General features: G+C 48.1%; 2 long non-coding RNA genes across 9 annotated transcripts in view; one reads left to right on the forward strand and one right to left on the reverse strand.

Moving 5' to 3' along the window:
• The window catches only part of LOC102134951 (uncharacterized), a 67,215-nt gene extending 56,581 nt beyond the window's left edge, over nucleotides 1–10,634 (reverse strand). For 7 of the 8 annotated variants that reach the window (XR_006691468.3, XR_010580645.2, XR_012422537.1 and 4 more), the window contains exons 1-2: nucleotides 9,863–10,634; nucleotides 9,291–9,465 (exon numbers count right to left, since the gene is read on the reverse strand). This is a non-coding gene — a long non-coding RNA (uncharacterized lncRNA). Of the gene's footprint in view, nucleotides 1–7,703; nucleotides 9,154–9,290; nucleotides 9,466–9,862 lie in introns of those variants that run through there. The other variant, XR_012422538.1, reaches the window with a different exon arrangement.
• LOC135966918 (uncharacterized) lies at nucleotides 10,580–18,412 on the forward strand. The gene is made up of 2 exons (XR_012422539.1): nucleotides 10,580–10,738; nucleotides 18,031–18,412. It is a non-coding gene; the product is annotated as an uncharacterized lncRNA (long non-coding RNA).
• Nucleotides 18,413–18,901: the final 489 nt, after the last annotated feature.

An 18,901-nucleotide genomic window follows, 5' to 3' on the forward strand; every position in this document is an offset into this window, starting at 1 on the left:
TATAAATATATATTATTACTTCAAGGTTTTGTTTTGGTTTTGCTTTATGCTTGAGTGATACTGTAATGTACCTATATACTACAAATTACATTTTTCATTTACCAAGATGTTTTAGGGGTTTATGTCAGTACATACTTCATTCTTTTTAATAGTTTCCAGATTTTCAGAGTATAAAATATACCATGGTTTAAAGATGGACACTTAGGGTATTCCTAATTTTGCATGACAAATAATTCTTCAAATAGCACCCTGGCCTATGTTTCCTTGTGCATATATATGAGAGTTACTGGTCTGGATTTTGAGACATGGCATCATGAGATCCATAGCAACCACATTTCAAATTATAATAGATATTACCCAATTTCCCTCCAAAGAGACTGGGACAATTTATGTTCCCTGCAATAGTGTATCACAGCATTAGGGTCTCCGTTTTCCATTCCTTCGTCAGTCCTGGAGAAGAACCAAGTATAACATTTTTGAACTGTGACGACTGCACACTGGTATGCTGCTGTTTGCTGTCCTCTAGCCGGAGCTGGTATGGAAGACTGCTTTCCTCTCTGGCCAAGGGGCTGTGAGGACGGATGCAGAGCCTCGCAGCCTTGAGAGCTGGTGGAAAAACCAACATCCAGAGGGGAGAGGAAGTCCCAAGGATGTCCACTTCTTGAAGCCAGTTGTTGTATCCCCGTCTCCACAGTAGTTTTTGTAAGCCAACACCTTCCCCTTTGGGGCTCAAGCTAATTAGAATTTTGTTTCTGTTACTTTCAGCCAAAAGACTGAACTCATGATTAAAATGTATAAATGACCATTGTTTCTCTCATTCCTGGCCCTGAGATCACAAAGTTTACGCTGATTATTCTTTCTTACTGTTCTATTTCTCCTCTCCTCCCCGTTCCTTACTTTCCTCATGCCCACATTCCTCTCCCCAGGCACCTGTGGGGTCCTTTTCAGAGAGGGCAGAGCAGAGAAGGAAACAAAGCCCCCAGGGACAGGAGATGACGGGAAGGGCATGGGCCTGATTCCCCTGTGGAATCTTTCCAGAGTGAACACATGCACTCTCAGTTTCTGTGCCTCGGCCTTAGGCCAATGTCTCTGTTTCAACAGAAAAAGAAAAAAGAAAGAAAAAGGAAAAGAGCAAAAAAAGCAAAATCTAAAAGACACAGTGGAAGAATCTGCCCTCCCTTTTTGTTTTGAATTATCATACCCCCCAGCACTGAGGGAAAACTCATTTTGTTAAAAATCGACATAGCAGTTGCAGCTTCTCAGACACAGACACAACATAAACACATAAACACAGGCTGTCAGTGTTCTTTTGATGGTATGTGTTTATTGTTTTATTTTATTAATAAAAGAGTGAGAACAGTGTGCTAAATTATACCCAATCCAAAATAAAAGGAGAGCAGTTCAATATTTACTCCCATAACGACACCAGGCCCCCCATTTGTAGGACGCTGGGGCCTGGTTCAGAGCAAGATGCTGTCTCCAGTTGCCACGACCCAAGGTGCTAGAGAGTTCTGAGTGTAACCCTTCTCACATATGAGCTCATCTCACCCTGGAATGATTCTAAGAAGTAGGAATGGGATAGGGACAACATCCCCATTTCAGAAAGGAGGGGCCCTGGGGAAAGAGGCTGTGTCCTTCAGGGCCAAACAGTGAGAGAGGAATGGGACAAAAGCCTCCCCTCCCAAGACTACATGTCTGTGAGAAAACTGCTGGAGAAAGGCTAGCCAGGCAGGGAGCCTGGGTGCAGGAGGCGGAGGGAGGGCGGCGAGCCCCCAGCATGGCTGCATGGCCAGGAGAGCTGGGAGAAGGGTCATGTACCCTGAAATTCACAGAGGGGATGGCACAAGAGGATCCACTGCAGCCTCTCATTATGACCTAGTAAATCTTCAGTAAAAGCCTCTGCCCCGCCATGTTTGGCGGGAAAAAACTGTTTTCTGGAAGCTGCTAAGGGGGCTGAATTTTGCATTACATTGGCTGGGGTCAAAAGAATCAACTCACAAGTGAGTTGTCTGCGAGACCCCTGTACGCGCATATTTGCTTTATTCACTGCTGTATCCCCGATGTCTACAAGGGTGTCCAGCACACAGTGGATTGCTCAGAAAATTATTTGTGTAATAAACACATAGAACTCTTTACATCTACAATCTCTGTCACACCCACCTCTGTGTCTCCCTTCTCCAAAGTCTGGCTTAACATTCACAGAGACTCTGCTGTGGCTGACCCACTCCGTGCCCAGCACTAAACCCTTGGTTCCCTCCGGGGACCTGAGAGGTCCCTGAGCTTCTGGAGCCGCCTTCTCAGTTATTGCAGGTTTCCTCCCAACCCAGAGTATGTGCAGCGCCCTGACCTGCTGCCCCAGCAGGTCCTCATTAGTACTCCACAGCCCACTCCAAGTGTGGGCCAGGGTAGAGTGAGGACGCTCTCCCAGCAGCACAGTGAGAGCTAAAAGCCTTGTCTTTTGCCTGTGGCCAGGGCAGGAATGTGGACTTTTCATCCCGGTTCTTCAAGCAAGGCTTCAGGCTCGCCCCCTACTGTGGGAGTGGAGGAACTTCATCCAGAGCACAACTCTCGGGCTTGGAGTTCAGCATCCTTTATCACCTTTCTCTGAGCTAGGGCTGAAGCCTCAACGTTCACTTGGGTTCGGATATGTGACTACAAGCAAAGCTTCACCTCTCTCAGCCTCAGTTCACTCATCATAAAGGGGTTAGGAAACAGCTGAAAATGCCATCCCTGTTCACCTGACAACAATATGGTGAGGATTAAATGAGGGCAGATGGCCGGGCGTGGTGGCTCACACCTGTAATCTCAGCACTTTGGGAGGCAGAAGTGGGCAGATCACTCGAGGTCAGGAGTTCAAGACCAGACTGGTCAACATGGTGAAACCCTGTCTCTACCAAAATACAAACATTAGTCAGGCGTGGTGGCGGATGCCTGTAATCCCAGTTACTTGGGCTGAGGCAGGAGAATCACTGGAACCTGGGATGCAGAGGTTGAAGGTGGCTAAGATCATGCCACTGCACTCCAGTCTGGGCAACAGAGGGAGACTCCATCTCCAAAATAATAATAATATAAATAAAATAAAAATACAAAAATTTGCTGCACACGGTGGCTCAGGCCTGTAATCCCAGCACTTTGAAAGGCTGAGGCGGGTAGATCACTTGAGGCCAGGAGTTCAAGACCAGCCTGGCCAACATGGCGAAGCCCTATCTCTACTAAAAATAGAAAAATTAGTGGGGTACAGTGGTGCACACCTGTAATGCCAGCTATCTGGGAGGCTGAGGCAGGAGAATCACTTGAACCCAGGAGGTAGAGGTTGCAGTGAGCCGAGATCACGCCACTGCACTCCAGCCTGGGCGACAGAGTGAGTAAGACTCCTTCTCAAAACAACAGCAACAAGAAAAAACTACAAATTAGGGCAGACATGTGACAATTCCTTGCCTTTGTCAGGCTCTGCAAAGCTGTGGGGTTGCTGTTTCCTAACAGTAGGCCAGTGAGCAAACAATAAATATCCACACCTTCGTTGCCCAGACCCAAGGCAGAGCAGGGGCCTTTTCCTCCATACGCCTTAGCCCAGGCTGCTCTGTGTAAGCTCTTGCTGACTGAAGGCTGCAGGCTCCTGGGCTATCTAAAGGACCTGGATGTGACACCCTGGCAGATCCTGCTGGCTAGAGATGGGGAGCCCTGGTCCCCTCCATTCTTAGGTCTCGTGATCAGAGGCAGCAGCTATTCATCTATCCAAGTGGGGAGCCATTGGCATGTGGAAGGCCATAGAAACTCGGGTTAGACGCCTGCTGGGCTGAGACAGAAGCTGAAAGGCCATCAGGGACAGAGCTTGTCTCCCCACACAACCCTGAGCCCCACATGAGGACCCAGGGCAAGTGTGGGGTGCAAAGGCTGCTTCTCACTGTGGTCTCAGACAAAGGAAAATCCCCAAGGTCCTGGCGTGCAGGAGTAGTGAGGCACCCCTTGTGGGTTGCCAAATTTAGCAAATAAAAATACAAGACAGATGTGCCACTTAGATGTGAATTTCAGATAAGCATCAAGTACTTTTAAAATATAAGTATGTCCCATGGAATATTTGAGATATACTTATACCAAACATTATTTGTAATTTATCTGAAAGTCAAATTTAACTGGGCATCCCATATTTTATCTGGAAACCCTCCAGACCCTCCAGGGCTCGGGGGGCCCAGCCCCTTCCCACAGCCCGCAGCCACACCCCACGGGAGGTTCTGGACACTCTCGCAAGAGGATGCTTCCTGCTGCCTGCCAGATGGTGACCCCAGCAGCCCAGCATGGGTGGAAAGAGGAAAGGGAACACAGCAGTCCCCTTAGATTTCACCCTTGAGTCTCTGTGAGGTGAGTCACCTATCACCTTCACAGGGCCTTGTCCATATCAAAGGAGGTCATGGTGGCGAAGTGCTTTCACATTACAAATGTCCTTCCCCTGCGTGGGGTGTTGTGGCAGGGCCTCCACTTGCCTTTGCTTAGCTCTTAAGGGTTGGCGTCCCTGGTGACCCTCCCTTTTCCCTGAGTCATCTCACCCACTCCCTGGCTCCAGTCACATCTATAAGTGGATGGCAACCCACTTAGCACTCCGGCCCCCTTTACAGTAGAATAAATATACACCACTTCTTCAGGGGAAACAGCCTCAGACCCCTATTTTCATGTGCCTACTGGACACCCTCCTGGGAGCCTTTCTGTCCCCGTCCCGCCCCCTCTGCCGCTGCCCACAGGCGGACTCTGCCAGCTCTTCTCTGAATAACGGAGGCGGCCCCCAGCTTGCCCTGCCCCAGTTCCCTGCCCACATCACACCCAGGGGTGAGTTTCTAAAATCCAATCTGACCGTGGCGCTCCTCTGCGTAAGACCCTTCCATGGCTTCCTCTTGGTCTTGGGATAAAGTCAAAACACCTTGTCTGTCTTCTGCTCTCATACAGACATATTTCTTGTCATGTCATCAACTGGCCAGCGCTGTCGCTCTTCTCCAGCCCACTGTCCCATTAAATGCCTCCAGGCCACTGTCCCACTGTCCCTGCCCAGCCTGCCCTTCCCAGCATTCCTTGGCCCCTCAATGCCCTTCACTTCCTTTCCTTTACTAGTGAAAGGATTACTGGAACCTCCACATCCATCCCTGAAGAATGGGGATATTTGCCTTCCTCCCAGACTTCCTAGGGTCTGGGAGAGAATCAAATAAGAAAGGGGATGTAAAACTATTTTGTAAACTGAAAAAGGTTTGTAAGAGATGAAGAAGAATAAAATGACCAATGGTCTGGGACAGCCTTGTAAGCTTCCTTATCAGCTGACCTCAGAGGTCCACAAGAAGCACAGGGGACAACCATGTGAGGGGACTGGGGAAACTGTGGCATTTGAGCTGGGAAGCGTGATTGGTGGGTAATGCTTTGGGTTGGGATGGAGAGTGTCATTCATTACTGGAGCAGCCATAACCTACTTGTGAGGTCTGTGTCTGCATGAGAACCCCTAGGGAGACAGGGGTGGTTACGAGGGGGTGCAGGATGGTGGGGCTTCAGCCCCTTCCTTCCAGCTTAGCCAGGTGAGTCATCCGGAGGTGCCGGCCCAAATCTCACCTCCTCCACTTGAGGCTGAGCTGAAATGGTCCAGAGGATGTGCCCAGAGGATGGAGACAGCAATACAGTGAATGAGTCATACAGCTGAGTCAGAGCCCACTCAGCCCCTTTCAGGGCTCTGACGAAGGCTGTGCCAGCACAGAGGCATTCTTCCAGCCTTGCCCCTTCCCTGCAAACACACACACCCACACACATACACACACGCCCCCCTACAGACCAGTGACCTCACAACATGCTTCTCTGACTGCTAGCCTTACTTACTTCACAGGTTCAGTGAAATCCTACTGAGTCTCCCATGTAACAGGCTTTCTTCATGCTCACACTCATTCATCCATTCACTGTTCAGGTACTGGAATAAAAACTCAGTCCTTGTCTTCAAAGAGCTCTCCACCCAGCAGAGGAAATAGTCTCCAAACATGCCTTGTCACTGTAGAGGGAGCAACGCACGGCCATGGGAGAGCCTCACACACCATCAGTATCCGGGCTGATAGAGGAGGGAATGAGGGACACAGCCCCTCAAAGTGGGATGGGTCAAGAAGTCACTGTTCTAAACATCTGGTCCCAGGACTCCCAAGCCTGGTAGCCTCTACTTCCCAGTGGGAACACCAAGCCTAAAGGTGCAGCTACACAGGTTCAAACAACATTGTTTCCCTTTTCTTCCAATTAACGTGGATACTTTGACATATGTAGGAATAGCCTAAGCTAATGGTCACAGAACAGGTTCTGGTCTGATCTGTTTTCAACGTGAAGACTGAATTTTGGCTTTGAATCAGCAGCAGAGCCACCTGATTATATAAGAAAACATACAATATCAAAACTGGGATAACTTAGAAGTCATCTAATTCCAGGCTCAGTGCTTCATTTCATAGGAGTAGAAACTCAAATCCAGAGAGGAATAAAGGAAGCAGAGCCTTCTGATAATTTCCATCTATTTTCTAGTTCTTAAGTAAATATAATTTTTACTACAAAAATAAACCACATTAGAGGCCAGGCGTGGTGGCTCATACCTGTAATCCCAGCACTTTGGGAGGCCAAGGTGGGCAGATCACAAGGTCAGGAGTTCGAGACCAGCCTGGCCAATATGGTGAAATCCCCTCTCTACTAAAAATACAAAAAATTAGCTGGGGGAGGTGGCGGGCGCCTGTAATCCCAGCTACTCGGGAGGCTGAGGCAGGAGAATCACTTGAACCTGGGAGGTGGAGGTTGCAGTAAGCCAAGATCGCACCACTGTACTCCAGCCTGGGCGACAGAGTGAGACTCCGTCTCAAAAATAAAAACAAACAAACAAACCATATTAGAGAATAAAAAAGAAAAACCAGGCCAGGCGCGGTGGCTCACGCCTATAATAGCACTTTGGGAGGCCAAGGTGGGCGGATCACGAAGTCAGGAGATCGAGACCATCCTGGCTAACATGGTGAAACCCCGTTTCTACTAAAACTACAAAAAAATTAGCTGGGCCTGGTGGCGGGTGCCTGTAATACCAGCTACTCGGGAGTCTGAGGCAGGAGAATGGCAAGAACCCGGGAGGCAGAGCTTGCAGTGAGCAGAGATCTTGCCACTGCACTCCAGCCTGGGCGACAGAGCGAAACTCTGTCTCAAAAAAAAAAAAAAAGAAAGAAAGAAAGAAAGAAAAACCAGCTGGGCACCATGGCTCATGCCTGTAATCCCAGCACTCTGGGAGGCCAAGGCAGGCGGATCACCTGAGGTCAGGAGGTCGAGACCAGACTGGCCAACATGGTGAAACCCTGTCTCTACTAAAAATACAAAAATTAGCTGGGCGTGCTATTGGACTATTGGACTACAGTAGCACCTGTAGTCCAAGCTACTCAGGAGGCTGAGGCAGTTGAATCTCTTGAACCCAGGACGCAGAGGTTGTAGTGAGCCAATATTGCACCAATGCACTCCAGCCTGGGTGACAGAGAGAGACTCTGTCTCAGAAAAAAAAAAAAAAAAAGAAAAAGAAAAACCACATTAATCTCAATACCCTAACATAACCATTGATATCATTTTGCTACTATTTCTTTACAATTTCTGTTCATACAGCTGTAATCATAGAATATATACAATTTTGTATATTACTTTTTAAATTTGACTACATTCTAAGAACTTCCACCACATTTTTGCAGTTCATAACCACAATTTTAATCACTATATAATATTCCAGCAAGGAAATGTTCTTAATTTTTTTCATGACTTACTTAACTATTTCTTTATTGGAGGACATTTAAGTGATGCCCCAAATATGGCTATCATAATGCTAAATATTGCTGTTTTCATTTATTTCCCTGGGATAGAGAGACTTCCATAAATGGAATTGCTATGGGGTAAAAGGTGTGAACATTTTAAAGTCTCTTGGTACATGTTAACAAATTGCTTTAGGACTGTACTAATTAGGCCGAGCACAGTGGCTCACGGCTGTAATCCCAGCACTTTGGGAGGCCAAGGTGGGCAGATCGCTTGAGATCAGGAGTTCGAGACTATCCTGGCCAACATGGTGAAACCCCGTCTCTATTAAAAATATAAAAATTAGGTGGCACGCGCCTGTAATTCCAGCTACTCGGGAGGCTGAAGCAGGAGAATCCCTTGAACCCAGGAGGGGGAGTTTGCAGTGAGTCAAGATCACGCCACTGCAGTCCAGCCTGGGCAACAGTATATGATGGCTTTAAATAAAACAGTAACTTCTCCATTTCAACATGTGACCAAAATGTTTATACCTTCTGACCCACCAATTCCATTGCTAGAATTCTGGAAATAATCATCAGGTGTGCCCTGACATGTCAGGATATCCATAAAGAATATGATGGTATGATATCAGATATCTTAAAATGTATACATGTATTAAAATCTATGAAGAGGGGGCTTATGGGAGAGACTTATATATTTTATTATATATACTTCTGTGTTGTTTTCATGTTTCACAATGAACACCTATTACTTTTATAGTTTGCCAAATGACAAAGATATTTCCATTCTGGAGATAAACACAGAAACTATAACACCGTTCTTCATTTGCAGTGAGCATACTGGTTAAGTGCACCAGAATCTCAGCTCTAAACCTTACATGACCCTGAGTTTTCTGTCAAATGCTGATGATATCAATGTCATAGGGTTATTGTGTCACTTAACTGAAATAATTCCTGGAAAATACTTAGCACAAAGCTTTGCATTTAGTAAGTATTCATGAATATTAGCTATATTATTATTTTATTCTGACATTTCTTTTAGTCTGTGGAGGCCTCTACTCCCCTACTCACAATCTCAGCCTGTGGAGGCCTCTACTCCCCTACTCACAATCTCAGCCACTATTTCTTACTGCTTATCCCAATAACAAGCGGCCTCCAGGGAACCAAGCCTGCGTGATGCCACATCAGCCACACACCTCTCCTTACGATTCTGTTTGGCAAGTTAGCTGTTAGCCCCAGGGCAACACAGAGGCAGGAGGCAGGAGGGAAGGAGGGCAGCACATATGTGTGTAGGCAGGGCCCTGGAGCACGAAAGAATGCGATGAGGACGCACAGCACTGGGAACCGGCAAAAACGAGCGAGACAGTTTTCAGGAGAGCAACAGCTGGCGGGGGAAACACCCAGAGAAGTAAAAATGAGACTATCAGAATTTTAAAAACTGAAAATCTCCAAGCACCTGAAATGCTTCATGCTTACTTTCAGAAAAAACAAAAACAAACAAACAAAAAAGATGAAACTCACTTTTAAGAAAGAAGAGCCGGGTGGAAGAGCACTAAGCTGAGAGGCAGTGGCTGGTGAGGAGCAAGAGGAGCCGCGACGCTGCAGACAGGGTCTGGGTCTGGATTCTGGCTTTTCCACACTCGGGCTCTGTGAACACGGCCAAGCTGATTCATCTTTTGTGTCTCAGTTTTGTCATCTGTAATACGGAGATAATAAAAGTGCATAGCTTACGGAGTTGTGAGGCTTGAAGGAGCTAATAATGCACATATACACGCTCTGTAAGGGCCGCCCTTTATCATTTAAGTACATGGCTGTTTGCCCTTGACGGGGCTGTGTAGCAGGGCGCCCAGCTGGACGAATCTCCCGGCCAGTTGGGGAGCCCCTCTGAGGGTCATCCTTGTGGATGTGGCCGTCGGGAGGACCAACCCGGTTTGCAGACCAAGATTTTGCTTCCTCTCATCCCTCCTGAGGGAGACCTGGGAAAGGAACGCCCCTCCTGCGGGCCCTTTCTCAGACACCAGGCAAATGTGTGGGGAAGATGCAGAGGTGGGTGGTGAGGAGGGGCCCCTGCGGTAAGCCAGGGCGAGGCTGACCTCCAGGGCTGCAGCTGCTGGGGGGGCCTTTGGCCGGGTTGACCAGGAAGGCAATGAGGGCTCCCAGGAAGCTTATTGTGTGGGGCCCGACCCCAGCAGAGGGGCAGGGCCTGGTCAGGGGCTGGAATGGGAGAAAACAGAGGGGCCTTTGGGGAGGAAGGGGCCCAAGGAGGGAGGCAGTAGGGTAAGTAGGGGGCTGTGAGGAGGCAGGGGCAGGAGGCTGTAGGGGAGGTGGGAGACTAAAGGGGGGCGGGGCGGAGGAGAAAGAGGGATTACAAGGAGGTGGAAAGGAGAGTGGGACGTGGGGAAGAGGAGGAAGGAGGACAAAGGGCAGGGGGTGGGTACACGGGAGGGGTGTAGGAGGAAAGGGGGTGAAGTTGAGATAAAGGGGTGGGGAGGAGGGGAAGGGGTCAGGGAGGGAGCAGGGAGGGGTGGAAGGGGCAGGAGCAGCCCAGTTATGTGGGGAGTGGGGCAGGGGGAGGGAGGGGAGAGTTGAGGGGGTGTGGGAGAGGAGTGGATGGGGGAGGACCAGCCCAGGTGTAGGGGAAGCGGGTCAGGGGGAGGGAGGAGGAGGTGGGGGGCGTAGGGGAGGGAAAGAGAGGAGGAGGGAAGGGGTGTGGGGAGCAGGGGAGGGGGCGGAGGGGCGGTGCCCTGCTCTCAGCCTCCTACCGCCCTGCGCCGCCCGGGCCTCTCGGCCCCTCTGGCCGGGCGCCACCCGCGCGCCTCTGACGCCGCGTCAGGCAGCCGCTGGGGAGGACGCGGCGGGAGCCTCAGATGCCACCTACTCCCCGGCCTCTCTCCCAGTTGATGCTTCTATTTTAGGCAGCACATTATTTCCTGCTGTGATTTTTTCAGCCTTCTAATTTGGGCTCTGAGGTAAGCCGTGACATCCGCTGCACGCCCGCAGCCCCCTCCCGGCCCGGCGGCGGCGCGATCCTGCCCGAGCCCCGCGCCCTCCGGCCGCGCCTGCGTCTTAGAGGAGCCACTCGGCCAGGCCGGCCCCCAGACAGGCTCCCGAGGAGGGCTTCTCCCCGTGCAGGGTGAAAGAGTCCAGCCACGCGGGATTTCTAGGCAAGGATTTAGAAAAAGTGACGGGGACGGGGGATACATTGCACCATAGCGTCCCGGATCCGGGCAGGGGACTGCAGATGCTTCCATATCGGAGGTTTAACACGGTTTTTTTTCTGGACACGGGCCCCTTTGAGAATCTGATGAAAGTGTCCAGAGCAAGCCTTCGGCCCACACAGACACTAGGATTCTGCCTGTAGCTTCAGGCCCGTCACCTCCTGACACCCTAGGGGCGCCAGGACCCCAGGCTAAAAGCCCAGCTCCGAGGTTGAACACTGTGTGTATCTGCCTGCTCCTGCCAGTTTCATCCCAAACCGACTCACTGCTCCCTATGTCTGGGTCCCCTCTCCCTCTATCGGCCTCATTACCTTTTTTTTTTTTTTTTTTTGAGACAGAGTCTTGCTCTGTCGCCCAGTCTGGAGTGCAGTGGCGCGATCTCGGCTCACTGCAACCTCTGCCTCCCGGGTTCAAGCGATTCTCCTGCCTCAGACGCCCAAGCAGCTGGGACTACAGGTACCCACCACCACACCCAGCTAATTTTTAAATTTTTAGTAGAGACAGGATTTCACCATGTTGGCCAGGCTGGTCTCAAACTCCTGACCTCAAGCTATCCGCCCTCCTTGACCTCCCAAAGTGTTGGGATTACAGGCATGAGCCAGCCTGCCCCAGCCCCAACCTCTTTACATTTAATCAATGTTTTTAAAACTGTCTTTGTATGGGTAAGGATCTCACCCCCATGTGGGCAGATGGAGGTCACATTGGTAGCTGTCCTGCTCTTTAGGTCTCTGGCCTAGTTCATTACCTGGGTCCTGCAGGCATCTAGTAGTGGAAAGGACACTGCATTTGGATTCCAGGAGACTTGGGTTCCAATTACATACTTAGTAGTTTCATTCGCTTGGCCTCCCTGAGCCCCAGCTTCATCTGTGCAATGGGGAACTGTAATAAAGCTTCCCTCACAAGACTAAGTGAGTCAGTGCACAGGGAGGCACCTTTCACATGCACCTCCCTGTCAAAGGAGAAGGCCTAATTTGCTTCTTTTGAGTAACTCACACTTGTCTGTTGCCCCTCAGGGTGGGCAGCATCCAATAAAGTTTTGTGGTTTTTAAACTAAAGATGGGTAAACTGCCACTGGGCACCTGTAATCCCAGCACTTTGGGAGGCTGAGGCGGGCAGATCACTTGAGGTCAGGAGTTCAAGAATAGCCTGGCCAACATGGTGAAACCCTGTCTCTACTAAAAATACAAAAATTAGCCAGGTGTGGTGGCACATGCAGGTAATACCAGCTACTCAGGAGGCTGAGACATGAGAATTGCTTGAAGCCAGGAGATGGAGGTTGCAGTGAGCCAAGATGGCACCACTGCAGTCCAGCCTGGGCGACAGAGCAAGACTTATCTCAAAAAAATAAATAAATAAAAAATAAAGATGGGTAAACTGACTCCAAAATAAGGCAGTGATGTGAGAAAAGCCATCCTATCTCCCGAATAATGAGTGAGCAGTAAGAGACCACCCCAGGCAGATGCAGAACAGCTAGCTTGGCAGTCAACCTTGGAGGCCAGCCTGCTCTTCAGTCCGCAGCCCCTTTTCCCACAGGTGTTAAAAAGGGTTCCTCGGTCTCATCCACCCCACGGACTCCATCACTACCACCTGCAAACTCGCCTTCCTCCGTCTTTATTAGAGTTTGCATTTTCTCTGGCGCACCCTCCGGTTACTGTCCTAATGCCTTCTCCCCGCCTTGGGAGATGTCTGCAGTTTTACTCCAGCTTGGTTCTCTTCCTGCCCCTCTGATTGCTCCTTCTCTAGTGCTGGCTCCTTTTCCTTTCCTGAGCTTTATTTTATTATTATTATTTTTTAAGATGGAGTCCTGCTCTCTCAGGCTGAAGTGCAGTGGCACAGCTCACTGCAGCCTCCACCTTCCATGTTCAAGTGATTCTGCTGCCCCTCAGCCTCCCAAGTAGCTAGGATTACAGGTGGTGCATGCGCCACCAATGCTGGCTAATTTTTGCATTTTTAGTAGAGACAGGATTTTGCCATGTTAGCCAGGCTGGTCTCGAACTCCTGACCTCAAGTGATCTGCCCACCTTGGCCTCCCAAAGTGCTGGGACTACAGGTGTGAGCCATCATGCCCAGTCCTGGGCTTTCTTTTTTTTTTTTTTTTTCAAGGGTGCCTATTATCCAGCGTTTATCATGCTGCCTTCAGTTCCCTGTTCCCGGCCTCCTGCCTCTGGGAGAGGAACCTCATTGCTTTTGGTGGTTCCAGTTGTCTCCTCTAGGTTACCAGCTCTGACCTCCTGATTCCCAGTCCCAATTTCAGCTGCCCATTGGACAACTCTAAACTTAAGCCCTGTTGTCATCTCAAACTCAACATATCTAAAAATGAGTTCCTCATCTTCCCCCAAAGCAGCTTTCCCAGCTGGTTTCCCTTTTCTGTTTGGTACATGACCATTCTCACCCAGGCACAAAGCTTTCATCAACTTTGGCTCTTCTCCTTTCCTCTTCTACCTGCATGTAGGCACCAAACCCTGTGCATGCCTCCTTTGGGGTGTTGCTCTGGTATCCAACTCTTCCTTCCTTTTCCCATCTCTAGTCATCTATTCCTAGCCCTCAGGTCCAACGGTCCCAGGAGCTCCATGGCTGTTTTCTCTGCCCATAGTCTCTCCATCCTCTAAAATGGTTGATATCTGAACCAAGACCCACCTCCATTAGAGACTTCCTTTGAACATAGACCCTTTGAGCTGCGTTAGCACATCTTGCCTGTTCCATTCACTCTGCCAATTCCCCCAGTCTTGCCAAGTGACATCCCTCCTATGGTTATTTAACTTTTCACATTTTTTACCCAAATGAGAAGCTCCTAGAGGTCTTTCCCAGCCCCTGATCTGAGCTTGCTCAGGGCCAGCTGGGACGCCTGTTGCTACAGCCTGGCACTTAACACAAGTGCTTCTGATTCCTCATGGTCTCCCCTATTTTTCAATCTGGCTCACTTGAGCTCTCCTTTTAAAAATTAACCAAGGAGCACCCTTCACCCAGAAGCAGAGAGCCCACATTCCAGTGCCTGCAGGGTCCAGGCAGGTCGTGACATGGGTGAGGCAGGGCAGGTGCATAGTGATAGGGAGTGGCAGGACATGGCGTCTAGACTCCAGGTCCCCAGTCTAGAGGATTTGTTACTACTTAGGCCCCCTTTATTGATATCAGGCCCAGTGTGTCCAGAGTTTCCTTTTTTTTTTTTTTTTAAGAAATACCAAATTTGGATTTTAGATTAAAATTGCCAACTTCTAAAATACTGTGCAAACCAAACAAAATACCACTGCAGGCTAAGTTTAGCCTGCAGGTAACCCTGGATATAAAGATTTCCTGCTTTGTGATAACTCTTAGATGACAGAAAGCGCTTTGGATTGGGAGTTTCTAGTTCTGGTTATACCAGTAATGAGCTAAATAATCTTTAATAAGTTATATCCCTTCTCTGGGACCTCAGTTTCCTCATCTGTACAATGAAGGATCCCATTAAATGATCCCCAAGGCCTTTTTAAAAAACTTGGTAATTCTGTGGTTCTGTGGCTTATTCTAAATGGTGGGGAAATCCTGTTTAATTGAATTGTCTGATGAATGAGAATTACCATAAATACACACTGTATGTGGATTACTACATTTCAGAGAACTAGAATACAATAAGTCTTTGGTTAACTGAAATTCTCCGGGGTTAACTGGAAAATCCCCTTTTAATCAAGGTTATTGTTGAGAGGCTTTCTAAAATACCAGAGTTCAGTTTCCTGCCTTTCTAAGCACAGGAGATGTAGCAATACTGGGCAAGGGGAACTGATGAGTCACTGTCTGGGGATGGCTCTGCCACCTGAGCTGAAGGCGTCAACAGCGGAGTAACCCAAGAGGCTCTCCCAGCCAGGGCGCTGCTCACAGAGCAGAGTTATCTGTAAGGACCACCTGGCTGGTGCCATAGATAACTATACTGAGGACCTCACCAGTCTTTTGCAAGACTTGGACACCCAGGTTTGACATCCACTTTTGGAACATACCTCATTTCTAAGATGAGGAAAACTGGCATTACCTGGAATGTGTATCAAGGCTGACTGCCACCCGGAGCTCTTTCCCACTGAAAACAGCGAGCACTCTGGAACCCAGCAGATCTTGATTTGAATCGAGTCTTACACTTCCCAGCTGTGCGACTTTAGGCACGTGCCTTAACGTTGCTGAGTCTTAGTTTCCTCATCTGTAAATTGGAGACAATATGCTCTCATAGAGTTGTTATGAGGACTAAGTAAAATCATGTACACTAAATGGCTGATGTGATGTTTGAGATTTAGTAAGTGCTGGGTAGGTAAATGGAAATCATTCCATTAGGAATTAATACCTTTTATCATGTAAAATCCCATCTGATTCTCCAGAGTTTTACTTAGTAAATAAGGTCAGCAAGTCAGCAGCAGTCACCTTCCACCTCAATAGCCATTTGAGAAACCCACTGTGTGCCTAATTAGATCTCCTGCTCCATCTGCCCTTCCATTCCACCCTATCATCTTGCAATAGAGACACCAGACTGAAAACCAGAACCAAGGTCTTGATTTAGGGCCAGGTGTGGTGGCTTACACCTCTAATCCCAGCACTTTGGGAGGATGAGGCGGGAGGATCATCTGGGCCCAGGCCTTTTGAGGTTACAGTGAGCTATGATCGCGCCACTCCAGCCTGAGCAACAACGTGAGGTCCTCTCTCTCTCTAAAAACAAAACAAAACAAAAGTTCTATTTTGCAACTGTCATAGTAATAATTGATTCAGTCAAGAATCATTAAAGGATGCAAGTTTGATAAGGACAAGATAGTCACAGACGTAAATATCCCCCCATTACTTATTAATTATAAAAGAAAAAAATAATAACTTTTCCGTGGAGAAACTTGGCAAATATCTTCTTAACCACGAGATCAGAGTTAACATCACCAGGCCTGGGACAAACAGACATCACATGGCTCCTGATAGGATGTACTGAGGCCCCAGCGCCACTTCTGTGAGATTCCTGCCAGCAAATGCCTAACCTGGGTCTAATTATAAGCACACATCAGACTAGCCCAAATTGAGGGGCATTCTATAAAACAACTGGCCTATACTCTCGAAAAATATCAATGTCATGAAAGACAAAGAAGGGCTGAGAACTCTTCTAAATTAAAAATTAAAGAGAGACAATGACTACGTGGAATGTATGATCTGGATTGGATTCTGGGCGAGAAAAAAATCTCTATTAAGGGCATTATTTGAATTTTAATATTAAGTATATATTAAATAATAGTTTTAAACGGCGCTCATGCCTGTAATCCCAGCACTTTGGGAGGTCAAGGTGGGTGGATTGCTTGAAGCCAGGAGTTTGAGACCAGCCTGGGCAACAGAGCATGACCCTGTCTCTACAAAAAAAATTTAAGAATTAGCCGGGCACGGTGGTGTGCACTTATAGTCCCAGCTACTCAGGAGGCTGAGGCAGGAGAATTGCTTGATTGCCCTGGAGGAGTTTGAGGCCACGGTGAGCTATGATCACACTACTGCACTCCTGCCTGGGTGACAGAGCAAGACCCTGTCTCCAAAAATAAAATAAAATAAGTATTATATCGATGTTAAATTCCCTGATTATGTAATAGAATGTCTGTGTTCTTGAGAAAGTATTTAAGGGTAAAAGGTATAGTGTCTGCAGCTTACTCTCAAATGGTTCAAAAAAAGAAACTAAGTATAAACAGGTATGTACACACTCAGAATATTAAAATGTAGCAAAGTGTTAACATTTGGCGAACCTGAGTGAAGGATTTCTATGCACCAGCCTTGCAGTTTTTCAGTAAATTAAAATTATTTCAAAGAAAAAGTTAAAAAAGAAAAAAAGAGCCAAGGCGCCATGCCCAGAGCCTGGTGTCCTCTGCCCCCACACCATGGCAAAGTAGAAAGAGCCCTGACTTAGACACAGGTTCAAATCCAGGCTCCCAACTGCAAGATATTTCATCCCTAGGCTTCTGTCTCCTCACCCTAAAAGGAAGATAGTAGTACAATGTCTCTCTCTTAGGGATGTTAAGGGGACTTAAATGAGGTAGTCTATGTAGAAACCCTGGCACCTGCCAAAAAATTATTCACATACTCTCCAAGTATATGCTGCTAATTGCCCAGAAGTGATAAATACAAACAGAATTCTTACTCTCACGTAGCTTATCTTCTAGTCAGAAGATGGAAAATAAATGACTAAATAAGCAGGCAGGCATAATTCCAAACAGTATAAATTCTGTGGGGGGAATGGAGTGTGGCAGTAGAGATGGGAGAGATGGGGGGGCGGGCCCACCCTATACAGGGTGCTCAGGGAAAGCCTTCCAAGGAAATAACATTTAAGCTGGCCCTGAAGAACAAGAAGGAGGGAGAGGTTGACAATCTAGGTGGTGGAATAGCAGGAACAAAGGCCCTGGGGTGGGCAGGGCCTCGGTGCATGCAAGGAACTGTCTGTCCCTTCTCTCCTCTGCTAGACCACCTCATAACTCCGTGTGTGCTCCTTAAGGGAAGGGGCAGCAGAGCACCCAGCACTGGATACCCAGTGTCGGATGAGTGAACAAGCAAATGGCTGACGTCTGGTTTCAATTTTTGCCTAGGAGGAGATGCACCCTGCTCCCAGCTCTTAGCCTCACCATGCAGTGGGAGGGAAGGAGGCTTCTGAACTGGCAGCTTTGCATTCTTCCCCTCTCTGTGCAACTTGTTTCGGTCACAGAACTGGAAGAGACCCCAAAACTCCCATTATCCCACCCCTCCGATTAGAGAGGAAGAAACAGAGGCCCAGACTCAACAGACTTGCCGAAACCCATGGACCTGGTTGGGGGCCCGCGTCCAGCGCTTTCCCCAGCCTCACAGCCTGCCTTGTTTATTTGTTCAGCGGTTTTTGTTTCGCCATGGCACAGCTTGTTCCGACTCTGGAACATTTATAAGATGAGCCAATTTTTAAAAATCATAGAAAATAAATGGTTTGTTCTTGGAGCTGAAGGGCGGGGCAGTCAGGGTGGGAGACAGGTTCCAGGCCAGTTCTGGGGCAGAATTTTGGTTTATCCTTTGCTGTGTTCTTTTCTCCTCCTGCCTTGGGAACCAAGAGGACTTCAGTGGGATTCCCTGCCTCGATTTCTCCAGGACTATGATATGGAAAGACTAGAACATTCAACTATACACTTTCTGGTTCCCACCTCCACCATCATGAGTTCCATTCCAAACTCTGGCTCCTACCCATGGAGTTCAAGCCACAGCTTGATTCAGTTGATCAACCTGGGGATGGAGGTATCAGGACTAGCACCTGGACCATTCTGCCTCCTCTGCCTGTAACATCCTCTTGCTCTGCTTGTGAACTCTTCTCCTTCAAAACCCAGCGGTTATGTCACCGCTTCTAAAACCTTGAACTGATTCCCCATGTAGTCGGCCAGCTACTTTTTAAATTTAAAAAAGCCCAACCAGAATAAACAGGATAGCTAAAACGCTGAATTTCTTTGCTTTTTTCTGACTGGATATTAACTCAGTGTACTAATGTTAGCTATTATCTTGTGTTATTTGATCAGAATTTATTTGCAGATATGTAAATATGTGATTACCAAAAACTTGGAAATGAATAGTTACTAAATTCAAATTTTTTGGCCAACAAAATAATTTGTTTAAACCTTAATTATGTCCAGGATGGTAGAGGGAGTGGGATAAGGATGACAGAAGGACTCCTGCTGGTAAAAAGGTGACTCAAAGGTCCTGTCTAGCCTTTTGATACAATATGGCTGCCTCATTTCCCCAAAAGGCCTGGTACATAGTAGGTGCTCAAAAAATATATGCATTAAATGTATGAGTGCGTGAGGACGATTACATTCTCTGGCCCTGGGGTCAATGAAGCCTCTGTCAACCCCAGTTGAGTGTCCCATGAGGGGCCAGGCTAAGAATCCATTCAAGAGTTGTCCTAGGCCAGGTGCGGTGGCTCACACCTATAAT

This window comes from Macaca fascicularis, chromosome 13 (assembly GCF_037993035.2).
Source record: "Macaca fascicularis isolate 582-1 chromosome 13, T2T-MFA8v1.1".
NCBI lineage: Eukaryota > Metazoa > Chordata > Mammalia > Primates > Cercopithecidae > Macaca > Macaca fascicularis.